This window comes from Leptonychotes weddellii, chromosome X (genome assembly GCF_054177405.1).
Source record: "Leptonychotes weddellii isolate Sample4059 chromosome X, ASM5417740v2, whole genome shotgun sequence".
NCBI classification, from domain to species: domain Eukaryota; kingdom Metazoa; phylum Chordata; class Mammalia; order Carnivora; family Phocidae; genus Leptonychotes; species Leptonychotes weddellii.
Window position 1 is genome coordinate 73443435 of NC_138385.1, and position 22828 is coordinate 73466262.

The 22828-nt window shown below is 38.9% G+C and overlaps 1 long non-coding RNA gene across 1 annotated transcript in view; it reads left to right on the forward strand.

Annotated features, from left to right (window-relative positions):
* LOC145717866 (uncharacterized) overlaps positions 1 to 22828 on the forward strand; it is a 483779-nt gene that overhangs the window by 240704 nt on the left and 220247 nt on the right. Inside the window, exons 4-5 of the long non-coding RNA XR_014141354.1 lie at positions 12431 to 12541; positions 20853 to 21021. This is a non-coding gene — a long non-coding RNA (uncharacterized LOC145717866). The remainder of the gene's footprint in view (positions 1 to 12430; positions 12542 to 20852; positions 21022 to 22828) is intronic.

A 22828-nucleotide genomic window follows, 5' to 3' on the forward strand; every position in this document is an offset into this window, starting at 1 on the left:
ACCACACTGTCCCACGAGGGTTCCATCCCCCGCTTAGCCACTGGAGTCACGTCCCTCATTGGAGCAGACTTCTAAAAGTTCCGATTTTGTGCTCCGCGGTTCTATCACTTGCCAGAAGCGGCCGATGGAGGCCCCTCCCCCGCCGTCTATCCTCCCGAATATCGCCTCAGATTCACTTCTCCGCACGTCCTACCCTCCAGAAAGTGGTCGCTTTTCTGTTCAGAGAGTTGTTTCTCTTCTTTTCTTCAATCTCCTGTTGAGTTCGTAGGTGTTCAGAATGGTTTGATCCCTATCCAGCTGAATTCCTGAGAGGAGATGAAATCCAGGTCTCTTACTCCTCCGCCATCTTGCTCCGCCCTCCCTCATTTTTTATTTTTTTAAAAATACTTGATTAAAATATTTATCTTGGTTGATACATTTTTTGGTGCTTCCTTAAATTTTGTGCCCAAGGTGAGGGCCTCACTTCTCTTATACTGGTCTTAGCCCTGATGTGGACCCCAGAGATCACTTCCCTTGACAACACTGATGGGCATGAGCATCACCCAGCCCTCCAGATTGAGTGAGTCTGCTTCAGCTGCAGCAGAGAAGCTGACAGAAGTTCTGTGCTAACTGAGCTGGGGAAGTGACATAGTTGGCGTTGGGGGATGTCCATGGGAGCAGCCATGGGCAAGAATGATAGACTCCAGTAGGTCTTTCCTAAAATTTAGCACTTTTTCCAGCATATGTTGGGCAGGAGAAATTTTCCTCTACCCTTCAATATTCTTTTGGGTGGTCTAAGAATGAAATTGACATGAGACAAAGTAACAAGAGAAAATCAAATTTAATTATGTACATACAATGGTTCCATAAGAATTTGAGGCCTGGGGATGCCTGGGTGGCTCAGTTGGTTAGAGCGACTGCCTTCGGCTCAGGTCATGATCCTGGAGTCCCTGGATCGAGTCCCGCATCGGGCTCCCTGCTCGGCAGGGAGTCTGCTTCTCCCTCTGACCCTCCCCGCTCTCATGTGCTCTCTCTCTCTCTCATTCTCTCTGTCTCAAATAAATAAATAAAATCTTAAAAAAAAAAAAGGTAAGACTAAAATTAAAAAAAAAAAAAAAAGAATTTGAGGCCTGTAGGCAGTGAAGCAATTGAGGTTTATAGTCATCTAAAGCTAAGGAGATGGGAGGTAAGGGTTTGGGACTTTAAAGGGAAGGAAAACCCTTTACAGGAAAATGAAGAAGAGTATGTTTGGTAAACAAATTTTTGCTGGGCCACACACAGAGAATAATTTTAACAGACTCTGCTACCTGTTCTCCCTGTCTACCACACTTAGTTCATTTTATATTGTAGTTCTATATAGTGATACATAGATAGATCCATAGATTGAGCGATCCCTTCTTTTGGAACAGGTCCTCTATCTAAATTCCTTTAGTCAGTTAGGGGAAAAGGCAAAGTTTCTTTCTGGTCTTCTGTTTCTTAAAAATAATCAGCCTAAAATAATCCACATATCAAACAGGCACATTTTATGGTGCTAAATTTTGCCCCCCTCCTTACATATAAATGCCCCTCAGATTATTATATGCCTTTGGTCAATTTACAGAGCACTGACCTGGTTGTTTTGTCAGTTTTGTATAGCTTTCTAGTTCCTGTTTGGGGAGAAGATTTGCTTATGTCTTCACTTAGCCATGGTCAGAAGTCCAGCCTCAGTCAGCGTTTTTATTATTTTTGTGTCAATAATTAAAGGATTTTAAAGAAGTAAAGGAAATTCATAGCCAGTAAAAACAAGTCAGATCTGCAGGCTATTTGCAATATTTTTAAAAGGACTAACCAAAATAACCAATTCATTTCAATAAAGGTGTCCAGAATAATTAAAAAGGTGCCTTATCTTGCTTCTGTTGTAATCACATCATTTCAGCATAGGAGCACAGTTACTTACTGCTGTTCAGAAGCTGTACTTGGTAGTTATAGATGTTTCTGATTAATGAAAAACAGAAAAACAAATTATGACTTAATAAATGAAGTTTATTTTCTAGACACTGTCTCTCAGAACATGAATTCCATGGGGGAAGGAAGTAATAAATAAGTGGTGTTTGGTGGTTGAAATGTTGAGTCAGTACTTTAAAGAAAATTTAGAGCAGCCATTTCTCTTAAGCCCAGAGGATCTTGAAAGATGGAAGTGAGAGAAACATTTGCTTCGAAAGCTTCCCAGGAATGGCCTTGGGATTAGGAACATGGCTCTCTTTTGATAAAAGAAATAAATACACAGATAAAAATATTCTCTGTACTTCTTCATCTTTGTGAATGGCAACAAAATCCACAATTCCAACTGTGAAATAGTAATATTTTATATACATGTTCTTTTTTTTATTAAAGATTTTTATTCATTTGACAGAGAGAGAGTGCACGTGAGCACAGCAGGGGGAGTGGGAGAGGGAGAAGCAGGCCCCCCCTGAGCAGGGAGCCTGATGCGGGGCTCGATCCCAGGACCCTGGGATTATGACCTGAGCCGAAGGCAGAGGCTTAACCAACTGAGCTGCCCAGGCGCCCCAATATACATGTTCTTTAAACACAAGGCATCCTTGTTCAAAAATGTCTGCCCCAGTGATGTCTGTTAACCGAAGCCCAGAGAGTTCTTACATTAAGATATCATCTATGATGGCAGATAGTTTTTACAAGTGCAGATACTACTGGATGAGGTCTCAGACTCAGCCACAAAAAGATGTTAGGGAATGTGAGTTAGAGAATTCTCTGAGAGAGCAAGAAGAAGGTAGGAGAACAAGGCACCGCAAGGCCTGATCGGCCCTCTAAAGAGGATTGTTCCTTGTCCAAAATGTTCTCAGGTACAAGTGCTAAAAACTGTGCTAGTATGTTGTAAGGAGACCAGGTCTTGTTAACTGGGGCTCCCTTTGTTTCTCTGAGGTCCCTATATGATAGGTCTGAATAGTCAAAAGTTACAAATCAAACTAACAAATTGGTGAATCTACAATATACATTGACAGATGCTACCCTTTTATCTTGGCAAACATACCTTCATAATAACAAAATTTAAAACTGTACATTTTTAAAAGCTAAACCACTAAAATTAATTATTATTGTGTATATCTAGTTCTGTCGATGGGTTAATGATGTTTAGGTAAGTAATAAAATAAGGGAAATATAACATTAATTATTACATGTTTAATTCATGAAAGTCTTTTCGTGTCTTCATTTCAGCAAAATCCCTAATATATTCAATATTTCATATAATTTTTGAATGTTTAGTTCCATTGTTTACACTAATCTAAACCAAAATTAAGATTAAAAACCAAATACACAATTATAATTAATAACTATTTTTTAGTAAAAGGATTTTATTTATTTATTTTGACAGAGAGAGAGAGAGAGAGACAGTGAGAGAGGGAACACCAGCAGGGGGAGGGGCAGAGGGAGAAGCAGGCTTCCCGCCGAGCAGGGAGCCCGATGTGGGACTCGATCCCAGGACCCTGAGATCATGACCTGAGCCGAAGGCAGACGCTTAACGACTGAGCCACCCAGGCGCCCCAGTAAAAGGATTTTTAAAAAACATTTTTATTTATTTATTTATTTATTTATTTGAGAGCAAGAACAAGGGAGTAGGGGGAAGAGCAGAGGGAGAGGGACAAGCAGACTCTGCTTGAGTATGGCCCCCGATGTGGCATTCAATCTCACGACCCTGAGATCATGACCTGAACTGAAATCAAGAGTCAGATGCTCAACCCACTGAGCCACCTGGGCACCCCTTAGTAAAAGGTTTTTAACTAAAGCTGAAAATTTTTTAATTTGTAAAATGCTAATGAAATCTTACCAAGTATTTTTATCAAAATTAAAACTAATAATTTTGGCATTCAATGTTCATTTAGTTGACAATTGAAAGAACTGGTACCATACTGCACCCGTTATGTCTGGGCCTATACATAATCAAATTTAAGAGTTCTATAAATGGTTTAGTTTTGCAAAATTTCCTTCAGATGCCACCTTGCAAACACCATGCTAATTTGTAGTGATTTCCAAAGAAAGGCAAGAAAATGGACCCTCAGCATTATTGGGAAATATTGCAATAGGCGGAAATCTATTGTGTTCCTGATTATCTGACAAGGATTTGAAAAGTGAGCCCTTTTCTCTTACTTTAGCATCCCCGGCCATTCTAAGTCTCTTAGAAATCAAAAGAAGATTCTGTTTCCATTGTTAGCAAGGGCATACATCACAAAGCTTCTGAGCGCTGGCTGAGACATGACTGCCTTTAGTTTTGTGGACATCCTTCCAGGGGGTCTGAAATGGTGTCAGGTGTAAAAGCGGATGCTTAGAGGAGTGGGTTGTGTTGGGTTAGCACTGAGCACCAGAGCCTGAGTTCAAGGGATGCCTGTATGTTCTTTCATGCATTTTTGTGTATGTATATTTGTGGTATTGGAGTCCTCTAAAACATGAGCCCTGGGGCAGGTGTTCTTCTTCCCCTGGGTCTGAGAATAGTAGTAGGGAGAAAGTATGCACTAAATGTGGGAAATACCAAAGAGAAAAACCCCAAGGAGAGACTGCGAAATAAAAATTTCTTCCATGTATTTTAAGTTTGCTGGGGGATATGTGATGTAAACACCCGAATCTACCTTCTTTTAAAAATATCTAAGTAACTCCACATTGCTTATGAATAATTCTGCAAATTGATTTTTTTTCCTCCAGTCAATATTGTCTTTCAAAATTTATCCAGGTTGATACATATGGATTAGCCCGAGTTCACTCATTTTAATGATATGTAGCATTCTGTGGTGTGAATGTACTACCATTTATTTACCTATTCTTGTGTTGATGGCCATTTATGTTGTTTTGAATGTTTCAGTATTACAAGTGAATGTTGCCAAATATTCATGTATGCCTCTTTGTGCAAATGTGTGAGTTTCTCTAAGTTATAGCCCAAAAAGGATGTTTAGGTAAAAGGGTATGTGTGTCATCTACTTCCTAGACACTGACAGATTGCACCAATTTACATTCTACCACCAGCATATAAGAGTCCTCATTTCTCTGTATCCTAGCTAAATCGAGGTAATGTCACACCAATGATAGGTATAAAACTGTATTTTATGCCTGGGTGGTGCAGTCGACTGGGCGACTGACTCTTGACTTCAGCTCAGGTCCTGAGATCGAGCCCCAAATTAAGCTCTGCACTCAGCATGAGGATTGCTTGAGATTCTTTTTTTTTCTTTTAAAGATTTTATTTATTTATTTGAGAGAGAGAGAGACCCCGTGTGGATAAGTGGGGGAGGGTCAAAGGGAAAGGGGGAAGCAGACTCCCTGCTGAGCAGGGAGCCCAGCTTGGGGCTTGATCCCAGGATCATGACCTGAGCCAAAGGCAGGTGCTTAACCAACTGAACCAACCAGGTGCTTGAGATTCTATCTTCCCCTCCCTCTGCCCCTTCCACTTGTGCTCTCTCTCTCTCAAATAAATAATAAATCTTCCAAAAAATATAAAACTGTATTTTATTATTATTTCAATTAGTACTTCCATGATTAATAGTGAGAGTGGTTATTTTTTTCAAATGTTTATTGACCTCTCAGTGGTCCCCTTCTATGAAGTGCTTATTTAAATTCTTCATCCATTTTGGAGATATTGTGCTTTCATGAAAATGTAGCTTTTTTTTTTTTAATTAATTTATTTGACAGAGAGAGGCACAGCGAGAGAGGGAACACAAGCAGGGGGAGCAAGAGAGGGAGAAGCAGGCTTCCTGCAGAGCAGAGAGCCCGATGTGGGGCTCGATCCCAGGACCCTGGGATCATGACCTGAGCCAAAGGCAGACGCCCAATGACTGAGCCACCCAGGCGCCCCTGAAAATGTAGCTTTGATGAATCACTCACAGTTTCTCTTTACCCTTAGGATACTTTGTTTCTCTTTTCAATTTTTAATTTAAAATTTTGACAATACATTTACTTGATTCAAGATTATATGAAAAGTCACACATGAGAAATCTCACCACAGTTGAGCCCTCTTAACCCTCTTAACCCATGCAACCTCTACATTGATAGTCATTTTTTCAATTTAACATTTTGGTGTTTATTTTTTATTTCATTCTTTCTTTTTATATTTTATATTCTATATTCTTATTAATGGTTAATAATGAAATTGTTATTCTTACTGAAAAATAAAATAGACTACCCAGGTTAAGACATGATCATTACCACACCTTTAGAATTCCCTTTTTTGTTCTTCCTAGACTGACTGCATCTTCCTTTATATCCCTGGAGATAACCAGTGTCATGGCTTTGCTTTTCCTTATAGTTTACCTCATCTATGACTTTATTCTACCTTCACATTTCATTGATAGTTGGGTTGAGTATGGGATTCAAGGTTGGAAGTCTTTTTCCTTCAGCATTTTTGAAAATACCAATTCATTTTCTTCTAGATTTCAGTGTTGCTGATGAAACAGTACTACTAGTGAAATATCTGTTGTTAATATTGAAAATTTTTCATGATCCTCCAATGTTATCTGCTCTCCACCCCCAGGAGCTTGAAGAATCTTTCCATCCCCAACATTCTTGAATTTCACAATAATGAATCCCTACCAAGGTAGAGTTTCACCTGTTGTGATGGACACTTAGTGGGCCTTTTTAATATGGAAATATATTTCCTTCAGGTTGATCCACTTTGTTGAATTATTTCATGGATGATTTCCTCCCTTCCATTTTTCTCTCTCCTATCTTTCCCCAACTTATTATTTAGGTATTGTAATTCTACACCGTTTGCCCATTTTTTACTTTTTCACTTTAATTTTCATTTTTTTCCTTCTAATTTCTGGGAGATTGCCTCAAGAGCCTTGAGTTCTAGACCCAATATTCAAATGAACTACCTGGGTCTTTTCCTAAATCTCAGTTTCATCATGTTTAGAAGGAATAAGCTAAACCATAAGATGTTTAATTGGCCTTCTAGCTCTAATTTGCTATGATTTTCAAGTTGAACCATCAGGTAGGCAGGCACGTATATCTATTCCCTTTGTGTACAGATGAAGGAATTAAGTCTCAGAGAGTTTAAGATCAGAATTAGAACATATCCTTCTGACTCCTGGTCTAGTCTACCTTCCATTAGGCAATGTCACATAACACAATAATATCAGTCATGAAGGGAAAGTAGTTTGATTAAAATAATAAGTTGCTCTTAAAGTTGTCTTTCTGTACTGCACACATATGCCAGTAAACTCTACCTACTCTAATTTTATCTTTCTCTCTACCTGTATCTCTACCTCTATTCTTAATTTATCTATGATGATAATTCTTATTCAATAAAGTAGTCACAGCAGTAGGTATAATAAACTGCTAACAAATGATAATTAGTTTTCACACTAACAAATTAAATTTACACTCTTAACACTCAACTTTCTCCTTGAATAAAATACATTTTAAGCTCTGGAGGAATTGGACTCTTAAAGTTAGTTTTAATGCTGTGGTCCTGAATCTAAAGTATATCTTTCTCTTAATTATATAATATAGATCTTTGTTCAAATGTTTTACATCATTATTTTTTTCCTCAACTTAAATGCTGATCTTCACATCTTTCTTTTTCTCTATATTTAAATGATAAAACATAATATATATATAAGACAATGTATAAAATGTATTTTAGTTAAAGTAATAATACTAAAATTCCACATACCTGTCATCCACATTAACATTATAGAATATTATCACTACCTTAGAAGATAATCTGTGGTCCTCCCTGATTTCATCCTTCTGCCTGACCCTCAGGAAAATCCATAATCCTGACTGTATTCGTCAGCTTGGGCTGCCGTAACAAAATGCCAAAGATTGGGTGACTTAAGAGAAATTTATTCTCTCGTAGTTCTGGAGGCCTAGAAGTGCAAGATCAAGGTGGCAGCAGGTTTTGATTCTTCATAGACTTTGCTTCTTGGCTAGCAGATAGTCACTTTCTCACTATATATTCACATAGCCATCTCTCTGTGCAAACATGCCTGCTGTCTTTCTCTGTATCTTAATCTTATACTGGACACCAGTCAGATTGGATTAGGTCCCACCCTAATGATCCCATTTTAAGTTAATTACCGCTTTAATGGCCCTGTCCAAATACAGTCACATTCTGAGGTACTGAGGGTTAGAGTTTCAACATATGAATTTTGAGTGGACACCATTGAGCCCATCTTTAACACTGAGTTTTGTATCAATTATACTTGCTATGATGTGAAAGTTTGTGTCCCTCCGCAAATTCATACGTTGAAACTTAATCTCTAAGGTTATGGTATTAGGAGGTGGGACCTCTGAGAGGTGATTAGTAGATGGGACCTCTGGGAAGTGTATTAGTGCCTTTATAGATGTGGCCCAAGAAAGCTTCCTTGACCCCTTCTACCATGTGAGGATGCATTGGAAAAGTGGAGGCAGACTTTCCCCAGATGCCTCATTTGCCAGTGCCGTGATTGGGACTTCCATCCTCTAAAGCTGTGAGAAGTAAATTTCTGCTGTTTATAATGCCCCCATCTTTGGCATTTTGTTACAGCAGTTCAAACAGATGGGCTGCTTTGGACCCCGCATTGCCTTTGAGTCAATGGGCAAAGAGTGATCATGACTATCAAGGGGGATAATTGGACTGCTGTTCCACAGCAGGGCAAGGAAGAGTATGTCTAAAATACAGGCAATCCCAGGGTGCCTGGGTGGCACAGTTGGTTAAGTGGCCAACTCTTGATTTTGGCTCAGGTCATGATCTCAGGGTCATGAGATCAAGCCCTGAGTCAGGCTCTGAGCTCAGCATGGAGTCTGCCTGAGATTCTCTCTGTCCCTCTCCCTCTGCCCCTCCTGCTCATGGTGTCTGTTTGTCTGTCTGTCTCTCTCAAAAAAAATAAAATAAAATCTTAAAAAATATACAGGCAATCCCGTAGGGCCTCTCTTAACATTACCGTGCCTTGTGATTAAGTGAATGGAAAGCTATAACAACCCAATCCAGGGAGGACTGCCAATGGCCTAGACCCCTCAGGAATGAAGGTTTAGGTCACTCCATCAGGTAAAGCTGCATGGTCAGCTGAGGTGCTTGCTGAAGGCAAAGGGAATATGTAATGGGTAGTGGAAGAAGATAGTTATAAATGCCAGCTATGACCACATGATCAGTTATAGAAACAGGGATTATAATTGTCATGAGTATTTCCTCATTTTGTTATGGATCCATATGTGTGTGTGTGTATATAAGCAAATATCTTTGTTTTCTTTACTGTCCTATTCCCTTATCATATAACATAAGATGTATCAACTTTGTATCAGTATTTAACTATTGCTAATTTTATATCAGAGTATTTAAGTTGCGGGATATCAGGAGAAGAGTAAACATCATTGAAAGAAGTTTACTCCCTCTTATGAGGAAGGGGTTAGGGCATTTTTAGTTTCCCCTGGGGTAGTTGTATTGTGTTCGGGAGAATTATGACCTGGTTATTCTCTTTATTTGCAGATTAAGCATGGTTTAAAGAGATGTGTATGGATGTTAAATTGACAAGGGATGGAACTGTGATGGTTAATTTATGTGTCCATTTTCCTGGGCTATGGGTGCCCAGATAGCTGGTCAAACATATTTTCTAGGTGTATCTTTAAGGGTATTTCTTGAAGAAATTAGCATTTGAACTGATGAACTGTCTGAACAAAGCAGATGACCCTCCCCAATGTGAATGGGCATCATCTAATTTGTTAAGGGCCTGAATAGAAGAAAAAGTTAGAGAAAGGGCGGATTCACTCTCTTTCTCTGCTGGAGCTGACGCCTCCATCTTCACTTGTCCTTGGACATTGGTACAACTGGTTCTCAGCTTTTTGGACTCTGATGGGGCTGTGATTAGACCATGAGGCCTTTGGTCTTGGACTGGATTTTGCCACCAGCTTTCCTCATTCTTCAGCTTGTAGATGGCAGATTGTGGGATGCCTCAACTTACATAACCTTGTGAGCCAATTTTTGTAATAAATTTCCTCTCATATAGCTATATATATCATATTGGTTCTGTTTCTCTGGAGAACCCAGACTAATACAATGCCCTTGTTTTACTGTATATACATTTATCACTTGTCTTAATGTAGGCCGCTATAACAAAATGCCATAAACCGGGTGACTTATAAACAGCAGAAATTTATTTCTCACAGCCCTGGAGGCTGGAAGTCTGGGATCAGGGATCCAACATGGTTGGGTTCTGCTAAGAGTTCTCTTCTGGCTTGTACACTGCCAATTTCTTATTGTATATTCACGTGGTGGAGAGACGAGCAAAAGAAGGAAGCTCTCTTGTGACTCCAGTGAAGGCATTAATCCCAGTCATGAGGGCTCCACCCTTATGACTTCATCTAATCCCATATCTCTCCCAAAGGCTCCACTTCCCAATACCATCACATTGAGGGGTAAGGTATCAACATATGAATGCGGGGGGGACACATTCAGTCTAGAGAACCACCTATGTATATCTACATGAACGATACTTAGTTTTGCCAATTTTTGAACTATTAATGGAACCATGACTGTATTCCACCGAGACTTGCTGTTATTATTCCTTTGAGATACATGATTGATTTCCACTGCAGTTTTAGATTTTATTGCATGAATATACCCCAATTTATGTATTTACTATTAATGACATCTGGTTGTTTCTAGGTTTTTTTTTTGGTATTATGAACATTGCTATTAGGAACCTTCTTGGACATGCTTTCTGGTGTATATTTGCAAGAATTTTCCTAAGCTTTTGTACAGTAAAAGAGAGAACTTCCGGCTTAGGGGATTTGTGTACAGTCAATTCTACTCAAGGTGCCTTTTATTTCTAGGCCCATTTTAATTTATTTTTTCACTCAATGACAGATGCTTCCAGTTGTTTCTCAAGTGACATCCCCCCTTTTTTCCTTTAGGAGAACCTTCATTTTTAGCTGAGTATATTACCACTAAGAATAGAGAATTTATTCTCAGCCCCCTGGGTAACATGAAAGCATAAATGTTGGTCGGGACTTTGTGGAAGGCTGCTTAAAGAATGCAAGTTTCCTGAGGACACCATCGGCTTCCATACCAGCTCTGGATTTCCAAACTGTGGACTTCAACATGAGAGAATAAATCTTGGTGTGTTTAAAAGCACGATCTCGCAGTCTGGGGACTTGCAGCGAAACACAGTTCCTAACTGAACACACTTTCAAATTTAATTTGATAATCTTGTTTCTGATATTTCAGCATGCAAAAAATATTTTAAATTTTCAGTTTGTTATCTCTCAAGTTGGATGATTCAATGATACCTCTTAGAGAAAAATCTTTATTTTGAAACATCAGTTTTTACCCCAAGGAATAGGAGATCTTTGATAGGAACACTTGTTGGTCCCTAGGAAATGATAGCGGTTTTGCATTTAGCAGGAAGTCTCTGCCTTTAATAAGCCTTTCCATGCAAAGGATTACAGAGGACGATGTAATTATTACCTAAGAAGTTATGATTAATCTCGCTGCACATTTTTCCCGTCTCCCTTCATAATTAACCACTAGTGCTATTTTTTTTATCATTTTATGGTTCTGAAATATGATTCATAAGCAATATATTATTAGATTTACTTGTTTGGAGTCCATAAAATGGTAGGTTACTGTATTTTGTCCTTTGGGATCTGCTTTTTTCTCTCAAAATTAGGTTTCCAAGATTCATCCATGATTTAATGGGTCACTAAAGGCATGAATTAAGGTATAATTAGCTGTCATAATAGACAAACCCTGAAATCTCAATATTATAACACAATAGTTCATTTCTCGCCTGCAGAAAGTCTAAAAAGCACATGCTTTAATAGTGGATGGCTCTCATCTAAGTGGTGAATCAGGAGCTTAGAATTCCTTCATCTTATCCTGTGCTATCCTCCACATATGGCTTCCTGGGTCACCATACTTATCTTCCCCCAAGCTGTTGAGGGAGGAAAAACATGCAGGACATTTCTGTAGATTATGACCGGAAATGAGACACATCACTTCCTCTCACGTTCCATTTGGGAAAGCTCAGTCGTATGGTGTGGCAGCCATGGAGATGTGCTTTTCATATCTCCCTCCAGCACAGAAGCTGCTGGAAGGAATTCAGTGAGCTGATGTCTTCCAGCTGCAGCACCTTTATTATCTATCCCAACATTTGAGCTAAGCCCATCTTCCCAGGCAGTTCCCAGCCAGTGACTCAGCACAGCAAGTGTACAAGGACCTGGACATTGCTGCCCCGTGCAGAATTTATCTATGGGCAATCTTTGTGCTGGAACTTCACATTGGGCTGCCCAAAACTTTCTCAAGGCTGCACTGCAGTCTGATATTCTTTTTACGCACAATCCTGTCTTCCCCTCTCCTTTCTCATTGGTCTGATCTGTGTCATGATTTGAAGGCTTTCCCTACCTACTCTTGCTCCGTCTGCCATTTCTTGTTCACAGGGCTCACCCTCAATAAAACTCTTGTATGCCTAATTCCACCATTGTGTTGTCTTCTCAGAGGATTCCAAATGATACCCATGATCACACATAAACATAAGTGAGGCTGGAAAATGCAGTTGAGTTGCATGACCAGAAAGAAGAGGAAAGAGGTGCAATGATCAGCTAATCAGTACGTGCCATAATTTACCTGTCATTTTTATTGATATATGATAATCCTTTTATAAATATACCACAATCTATTTTATTCATTTTCCTATAAATGGACAATTGGGTTTTTCTGAGTTTTGGGGTCTTTTTTTTTTTTTTTTACAATTACAAATATTGCTGCCATGAAGAATCTTACATGTATTCTGGAGCATAGTTTTGAGAGTTTCCTTTAGTCATAGGTACTTACAGGTAGGATTGTTAAAATGTAAGATGTACACATGTTCAGCTTTGTAAGATGATGCCCAATTATTTTCCAAGAAGCTGTATCAATTTATATGCATGGTAGCAATGTATAAGGGTTCCCTTTGATCTACCTTCCCTTCTTCATTAGTTTGTTACACTCTTAATTTTTGCCATTATTCCAAAAAATAAGATAACTTTGGAAATATATAACAGTTTTCCTCTGTCCTCCATATGTTCTAGGATCTGGTACAGAAGCTTTATAAACATTTGTCCCAGTGGGGCACCTGGGTGGCTCCATCAGTTAAGTGTCTGACTCTTGATTTCGGCTCAGGTCATGATCCCAGGGTTGTGAGATCGAGCCCTGTATTATGCTCTGCACCGGGCGTGGAGCATGCTTAAGAGTCTCTCCCTCTCCCTCTGCCCCCCCACCACACATGTGTGAGATCTCTCTCTCAAAAAAAGAAAAATTGTCCTAGTATAGCTAGCCCCTCTCTCTTAGCTCATTCTTAACATTCATCCCACTCATGTCTGTCTATGGTAGTTTTTTTTTTTTTCATTGCTACCATTCATCATTTTTTGCTTCCACATCAAGCATTCTTTGCTTTGTCTGTCTCTTTTAATACTCCCTAATTCTTTCATTATTAAAAACAAGATTTCGTCTGACATTTTCTTTTGATTAAGATTAATCTCAGAACTCTCTTACTTAAAGAGAATTAAGGTCACATTAAATAAATAGAGGAAACTGGAGAAAAGGGAGCCACATAATGCACATAAACCAGCAAAACTCCATGGTTCTCCCATTCTCATACCCAACTCTCTGAATATATACATATATAAATATACACACACGAGTGTGTATATGATGCATGTGTCTATATATGATTGGGTAAATATATACGTGTGTGTATATACTTGCATATGTTATACACACAATACTATAACATTGATAAATATATATGCCTTATTTATTTGTGTATTATGTTTATGAATGCTACATATATATGTGAGATAGGTAGATAGATTGATTCAAGGTACCTAACACAATGAAAAGTTATATGCCAAACATGTTGGCGTGTTGGACAACCTAGAAGAAATGGATTAATTCCCAGAAATCAACAACCTGCTAATACTGAATCATGAAGAAATCGAAAATCTGAACAGACCAACTACTTGTATGGAGATTGTATCAGTAACCAAAATCTCACAAGAAAGTAAAGTCCAGGATCAGATGGCCTCACTGTTGAATTCTACCAATTATTTAAAGAAGAATTAATACCAATTCTTCTCAAACTTTTTCAAAAAAATGGAAGAGAAAGGAACAATCCAAACTCATTTTATGAATCCAGAATTACTTTGATGCCAAAGACTGACAAGAATACTACCAGAAAAGGAAATTACAGGCCAATAACCCTGATGAACATAGATGTAAAAATCCTCAACAAAATATTAGCAACCCAAATTCAACACTATATTTAAAAGATCATACACCATTATCAAGTGGGATTTATTCCAGGGATACAAGGTTGGTTCAACATACACAAATCCATAAATGTGAGGCATATCAGGAAGGATAAAAATCATCTAATTATTGCACTTGATGCAGAAAAAGCATTTGACAAAATTCAACATCCTTTCATGATAAAAACTCTCAATAAATTTAGAAGAAATGTATTTTGTACAACAAAATAAAGGCCACATATGAAAAGACAACAGCTAACATCATACTCAGTGGTAAAAATCTGAATCTTCCTCTAATATCAGGAAGACAAGGATGCCTACTCTTGACACTTTTATTCAACACAGTACTGGAAGTCCTAGCCAGAGCAATATGCAAGAAAAATAAATTAAAGGCAGCAAAATCAGAAAGGAAGAAGTGAAATCGTCTCTGTTTGCAGATGACATGATATTTTATATAGAAAACCCCGAAGATTATGTCAAAAATCTGTTGGAACTAATAAACAAATTCAGTAAAGTTGCAGGATACAAAATCAATCTACAAAAATCAGTTGCATTTCTATACACTAATAAGAAACTGTTGGAAAGAGAAATTAAGAAAATAATTCCATTTACAATAGCACCATAAAGCATAAAATACTTAGAAATAAATTTAACCAAGGTGGTGAAAGTTCTGTATACTAAAAACTCCAAAATAATGATGAAAGAAATTAAAGATGACACAAATAAATGGAAAGATATTCCATGCACATGGGTTGGAATAATTAATATTGTTAAAATGTTTATACTACCCAAAGCAATCTACAGATTCAGTGCAACCCCTATCAAATTCCAATGGCATTTTTCACAGAAATAGAAAAAAATGCCTAAAATTCATATGGAACCAGAAAAGCCTCTGAGGAACTAGAGCAATCCTGAGAAAGAACAAAGCTAGAGGAGGCATCAACTTCCTGATTTCAATGTGTATTACATAGCTTGAGTAATCCAAATAGTGTGGAATTGGAATAGAAACAGGCACAGAGATAAATAGAGCAGAATAGCACCATGCGTGTATGGTTGCTTAATTTTTGACAAAGGAGCTAAGAATATACAGTGGAGAAAGTATAGTCTCTTTAACGAATGATATTAGGAAAACTAATACAGCTACATGTGAAAGAATGAAACTGGCCCTCTATCTTACACTATACACAGAAATCAACTTAAAGTGAATTAAAGACCTGAATGTAAGACCTGAAACCATAAATCTCCTAGAGGAAAATAAAGGGAGTAAGCTCCTTGATATTGGTCTTGTCAATGACTTTTTTCTTTTTTGGTGTGACACCAAAAGCAAAGATAACAAAAGGGACTATATCAAAGTAAAAAGCTCTTCACAGCAAAGGAAACCAACTATCAACAAAATGAAAAGGCAGTATATGGAATGGGACAAAATATATGCAAAGCACATATCTGAAAAAGTGTTAATAGACAAACTACACAAGGAACTCCTACAACTCGGGACGCCTGCGTGGCTCAGTCATTAAGCGTCTGCCTTTGGCTCAGGTCATGATCCCAGGGTCCTGGGATCGAGCCCCACATCGGGCTCCCTGCTCAGCAGGAAGCCTGCTTCTTCCTCTCCCACTCCCCCTGCTTGTGTTCCCTCTCTCGCTGTGTCTCTCTCTGTCAAATAAATAAATAAAATCTTAAAAAAAAAGGAACTCCTACAACTCAATAGCAAAAGAATCCCACAAATTACCCAATTAAAAAATGGGCAAAGGATTTAAATAGATATTTTTTCCAATGAAGACACACAAATGGGCATCACGTACAGGTGCTCAATATCACTAATCATCAGGGAAATGCAAATCAAAATCACAATGAGCTATCACCTCACACCTGTTAGAATGTCTATTATCAAAAAGATGAGATAACAAGTGTTGGTGAGGATGTGGAGAAAAGGGACTCCTGTACACTGTTGGTGGGAATATAAACTGGGGCAGCCACTCTGGAAGACAGTATGGAGGTTCCTCAAGAAATTAATAATAGATCTACCAAAGGATCCAACAATCCCATTTCTGGATATATATCCCAGAGAAACAAATCATTATCACATAGAGATAGCTGTATTCATGTGTTTATAGTAGCATTATTCACAATAGCCAAAAGGTGGAAGCAACCCAATGATGGATGATTGGACAAAGAAAATGTGCTATATATACAATGGAATATTAGCCTTAAAAAAGAAGGAAGTCCTGTCAACAACATGGGTGAATGTGGAGGGCATTATACTAAGTGAAATAAGCCAGATAAGAAAAGATAAACATTGCATGATATCAGTTATATGTGGAATCTTAAAAAAAAAAAAAAAAGTCTAACTCAGAGAACAGAGTAGAATGGTGTTTGTCGGTAGGATTGCCAAGGGAGAGTGAGTAAAATATGGTGAGGTTGATAAAAGGGTATAAACTTTCAATTATAAGGTGAATACTGTCTGAAGATCTGGTATATACCGTGGTGAGTATAGTTAATGATATTGTACTTTATAACTGAAATTTGCCAAGAGAGTAGAACTTGAGTGGTCTCACCCCAAAAAGGGGGGGGAATATGTAAGGTGGATGATGTGTTAAATAATTTGATGGTGGGGATCTTTCACAATGTATACATATATGAAATCTTCACATTATATATACTATTTTTTACATACATTGTACATTTTATTTTATTTTTTTTAAGGATTGTATTTATTTATTTGAGAGAAAGAGAGCACGAATGGGGTGAGGGGCAGAGGGAGAAACCTACTCCCTGCTGAGCAGGGAGCCTGATGCGGGGCTCCATCCCGGGACTCAAGGATCACGACCTGAGCCAAAGGCAGACGCTTAACTGACTGAGCCACCCAGGTGCCCCACACATTATACATTTTAAATATTACAACAATAAATTCGAAAAAATGAAGCTGCAAAAAAAATACCTGTTTTCTGTTTCTCTCAATGATTTTAGACCCTTCTGTACATTACAAATATTTGTGAGTTTCTAATACTGGTTCTGTGCTAACTTGCCAGATTAAGACATTTAAGGGGTGCTTGGGTGGCTCAGTTGGTTAAGCATCTGCCTTTGGCTCAGGTTATGATCCTGGGGTCTTGGGATTGAACCCCGCATTGGGCTCCCTCCTCAACAGAGAGCCTGCTTCTCCCTCTCCCTCTGCTGCTCCCCCTACTTCTCCCCCTGCTTGTGCTCTCTCTCTCTCTGTCAAATAAATAGATAAAATCTTTTTTTAAAAAGACATTTAATATATCAGTGGATCTTAGTTTCTTCAACTGTAAAATTCATGGGTTCATTCATTCGATCACTTATTTAATGAGTACCTTCTTTATGCCAATCATTCTTCTAAGCAATAGAAGTACACTATAGTGATTATAAAAGATAAGTTTTCTAATATACTATGATTCTCTTATTACATTCATTCATGTCACCTATGTAATTGAAAGAGAAGCAATTCTGTGAAACTTATTGTCAGAACTCATGAGCCGTCCCTGACTGTAGGGAGGACAGCTTGAAGGTAAAGATGGGAGAAGTTTCAAAACTGGTTCTGGCAGTGAGTTAAGCCCCTGTTTGCTAGATTCAGAAGAGAGAAAGGATGAGGGTATTTCGTTGCTGACGTGAGACTATGATCGTGCCGCATGTGTGTTGAGGCAGGAAGGGTAAATTGTGGGTGCACAAGCGCTGTTGGTAGGCTGCCACATGGTGAACTCAGTCAAGAAGATGATCAGATGGGAGGCAGTTGAGACAGAAAGAATCAGGGAGGGCACTAAGAAGCCGATGTCCCGCTGAGAAGGAGAGATGGTCCTCCAACAACAGTCACGCCACCCAGTTCTAGAAGACTCTGAGTTGGCCAAGATGAGGAGGTAAAGCTAGCCACCAAGGTCCTTCCTTCAGGTTGTCAGGACTCCCAGTTCCTTTTGTCCATCCTTAAAGTGGTAGCTAATCTGGGATTGGCTCTGCCAGTTAACAGAAAGTCAGGAAACACAAAGGACTCACTTTGCCCGAGGAGCTAAGAAATAAACCGATTTTGTTTTGTGTTTTAGAGAAAAATAAAATGGTTTACAATCATTTTGTGTTTAAAGGAAATGAGAGATGTACGTGGTAGGAGAAAATGATGCTGCTGGTCCCAGGGAAACCTTATAGGAAAATAGTGTTCTGCAGGCATCCAGCTGATCTGGAGAATTCCTGTGGAGCCTGGTAAAATAGTGGGCCTGTCCTAGCTCAAGCTCAGTGCCATGTCTGGAACCACGAAGAAAGGGGAAAGTCCATTCAGATACTTTCAAGAGCATCCAATTTTTAAAATTTAGCTATGTGATGTCCCACTGATTCTGATTCCATCAGCAACTAAACCTCAGTTCTCATGAGGGAAAGCAACACAACTCACCACTTGGGCCTGGAGGCTCACTCCCATGGACAAAACGAGCCCCTTCTTTTAATTAAATGACCCAATACTTACAGATGAGACTTAGGCTGCTCAGGCTGCCATAAAAGAATACAATATACTGGGTGGCTTAAACAACAGAAATTTCTTTTCTTACAGTTTTGGAGGCTGGGAGTTCAAGATCAAGGGACCAGTATAGTCAGTTTCTAGTGAGAGTGCTTTTGCTGGCTTGTGGACATCATGTCTCTGTGTGTCCACTCGGCCTCTTCTTTGGGCATGCACAAGGGAAAATTTGCAAGCTCTCTGGTGTCTCTTCTTATAAGGGGGCTCGTTCTATTTTGAGGGCCCTGCTCTTATGGCCCCATCTAACCCAAATTGCATCGCAAAGGCCCCACCTCCAAATACCATCCCACTGGGGGTGGCGTAGGGCTTCAACATATGAATTAGGGGGACACAAGTCACTTCATAGTAGGATGTACTTGATTCTTGTCAACTTTACCTACAGATAATTGGACAGGGGTATGGGGCTTTTTGGCTGTTGTCTTGGTAATTTTTTTTTAACTTTTATTTTTTAAGTGATCTCTGCCCTCAACGCTGGACTCAAACTCATGACCCGGAGATCGAGAGTCGCATGTTCCACTGACTGAGCCAGTCAGGTGCCCTTGCCTTGGTCTTTATTAAAGAATAGAGATTTCTAGAAAGTCTAGAAATACCTAATGCCATGTAGCAGCTACTTAGGCTTAGGGCTTAGTGTCAGGAACCACCTTAGTTTTCATTCTCTTATATCTGAACTCAGTTACAATTATCAACTTGTTACCAACTTTGCTTTTAGGCCCTACATCCTAATGAGTCAAAGGAACAAAGTGGCCTATTACATCCAGAACTGATTGGACGTTCACAGCTAGACCTTAATATTATTTAGGTGCTGGTCTGCTGCTGGGCTATTTTGTTCTCTTCTTGGACACAATCTTACAGAACATTAACCATCAACAAGATTACTCTGAGAGCATGATAACATGAAAGGTCATTTCATAATTTTGTCTAAGCGGAGAGAGAATCAGGGTTACTGTGCCTCCCACAAAACCCCCAATCATAGGATTCTCCCCACTTTCTTTCAGCATCCAATTTAAAGTGAACCCCAGGCTAGGACGCCTGGGTGGCTCAGTTGGTTAAGTGTCTGACTCTTGATCTCGGCAAAGGTCTTGAACTCAGGGTTGTGAGTTCAAGCCCCATGTTGGGCTCCACACTGGGTGTGGAGCCTACTTAAAAAAAAAGTGAACCTTGTTTCCTCAGTCCATCACTCAAATAACGCAGCCCAAACCCAAATTCTATAATAAGTTCTTTGCATCAGCATCTTACTGAGATATCTTATGGTTCCCCATGATGTGTGTTCTCTCTTACCACAAGGAGTAATGAAATCCAACTTGTTCAACTATAGATGTGTTCCTAGTGGGTGTTTGTCTGAAGGACATTAACATTAGGGTACACTTGACTCTTGAACAGCATGGGTTTGAACTGCACTGGTCCACTTGTATGCAGATTTTTTTTACAGTATGGTACTGTGCATGTATTTTCTCTTTGTTTTGCTTTTCTTAATAACATTTTCTTTTCTCTAGCTTACTTCATTGTAAGAATACAGTATATAATACATATAACATACAAAATATGTGTTAATTGACTATGTTATGGGGAAGGCTTCCAGTCAATAGTAGGCTAGTAATAGTTAAGTTTTTGGGGTGTCAAAAGTTATACAGGGATTTTCTTTTTTTAAAATATTTTTTAAGGGGCGCCTGGGTGGCTCATTTGGTTAAGTGTCTGACTTCAGCTCAGGTCATGATCTCAGGGTCCTGACATCGAGCCCTGCATCAGGCTTCCCACTCAGCGGGGAGTCTGCTTCTTCCTCTCCCTTGCCCTCGGCCCGGCCACCCCACTCATGTGCATGTACATGCATGCTCTCTCTCTCTCTCAAATAAATATTTTTATATTTTTATCTCTACACCCAATGTGGGGCTCAAACTCATGACCCTGAGATCAAGAGTCACCTGCTGTCCCGACTGAGCCAGCCAGGTGCTCCCTATACAGAAATTTTCAACCGCATGTGGGATCATCCCTTTTAACCTGCCACACTGTTCAAAAGTCAACGTATTTCTGGTTTCAGATAGAAAACAGGATAGAAGTCTGACCTTCAGTTGACAGCAGTTTATGTACTAAGAAGTGTTATTTTTCCAATCCTCTTCTGCAGATCCTCTTTCTACTGGCTGGATCACTGCTGGTGTGTTAGGTGCTAAGCCCTGGCTCCATCTATTCATCCTGATCTCTATTTCATGCATCATGCTGGCCCTGTGCTGTCTTCTGCCAACCCTGTAGAGTTCCTTGCCTGATATACATTCCCCAGGACTGGTACTTGACAGGTAGGAACCCGGTCTCTTTCCTTGAAGTCTAGACAGTGTAGATGCTCCACTGGGTTATTCAGAGTTAAACTATTTTACTCACAAAAAGACTGCCTTTACCCATTCCATTCTCCCTGACATGTGCTGGAGTCACATCAAAAGAGACAGAAATGTATTTGTTCAATTAGTCAAGCAAATTTGAATTAGGTGCCTAGGGTGGGTAGAGCACTGTGTAAGGTTTATTTAGAGCCCCAGCCAGGAAGATGAAACAATTTTTCTCTCCAAGAAGCTTTCTGTTGGAAAGATACACACAATCACATCAGGAAGCAAAGTGAAATGCTAAAATATAGGAAAAAGAAAAGTGCAGATGATTTCAGTATAATTTTAAGGGGGATTGGTCCCAATATTTCCTTATTTCATTGGAATTTTATCCTCCCAAATAAATGGAAAATTATATTTACTTCTGCTTGTTTCTCTGACTGTTGCAATAAACAGAATATTATGGAAATGTGGGGTACAGTTGATTTCCATAATGTGTAAGAAGCTTCAAAATATGAGTGTTTGATTTCTCAGGATCTCCAATTGTATCTTAATAAGTACTATAACCTAGTGATTCTCTGAGACACACTGATTTCTCAAGATTTTTCTTAACGTCTTAGAGTAGACTGTAAAAGAACTTCAAATAAAAAAAATTAAAACCCAGAATTGGGGTAACAGTAGTTGGTTTCCAAATTTTATTTTTCCAAGCTAGGGTAGTGTGATACGATGAGAGAAGATTCTGGAGCTATACTGTCTGGATTTGAATTCAGACCCCACTCTTTAACTAGCAGTATGACGTTTAGAAAGGATTTGATTTACCTCTGCCTCATCTATAAGACAAGGATGATAATAGTGCCTACTTAATAAGATTTATGTAAGGATTAAATGAGTTAATTATATAATGTATTTAGACCAGTGATGGGCACCTAGAAAGCACTGTATACATGCAACTATAACTATTATTAAAAGCTTTAAATAATAATACATGGTGGTTACCACCAACATTCTGTTACAAATCAAATGAGGTTTAACACACATAAAATGAGATCTAACAATAAAGATGGAATCATTACATTTCCCTTTTAATTTAATTTTTCAATTCCCTGGATCCTGATGAATGCTTTATCATGGACCAGCATTCAGGCACTTGAGAGACATTGACTTGTAAAAATAATGAAGTGTAAACATAACGCAAAAATAAAAAGTCTAAATATTATGTTTCAAATAGGAAAACACAGAGAGATCATCAAGCTAGTTATGAGTAGTAAAACCAAAAGTAGAAGCCATACTTCCCAATTACCAGGCCACTGCTGTTGGGATTAACTCTCTGTACTAGCAATGCAATACAAGTTGTGATCATCATTAGTCCCGTTACCAGATACTTCCAGTTCTCCTGGGCATGTTGTCGAAGCAAATTTCCCTGACCCTTTGAAATTAGGTGGAGACGTATGATTTGCTCTGACTGATGAAATGTGAACAGAAGGAATGTGTGTTGCTCCTGAGTAGAAGCTTTAAGAGCCAGTGCATGATTCACTGCACTCCGGTTCACCTCAGCAAATGGGCAGGTATAGAGCTGGAGTCCCCCTGAGCCTGGATTACTGAGAACAACAGCGAGCGGAACCCTCTACTGACCTACAGTGAACACTCAGTGTGAATAAGAGCCTTTGTTGTTTTTTTTGTTTTTTTTTTATTCTTATGTTAATCCCCATACATTACATCATTAGTTTTAGATGAAGTGTTCCATGATTCATTGTTTGTGCATAACACCCAGTGCTCCATGCAGAATGTG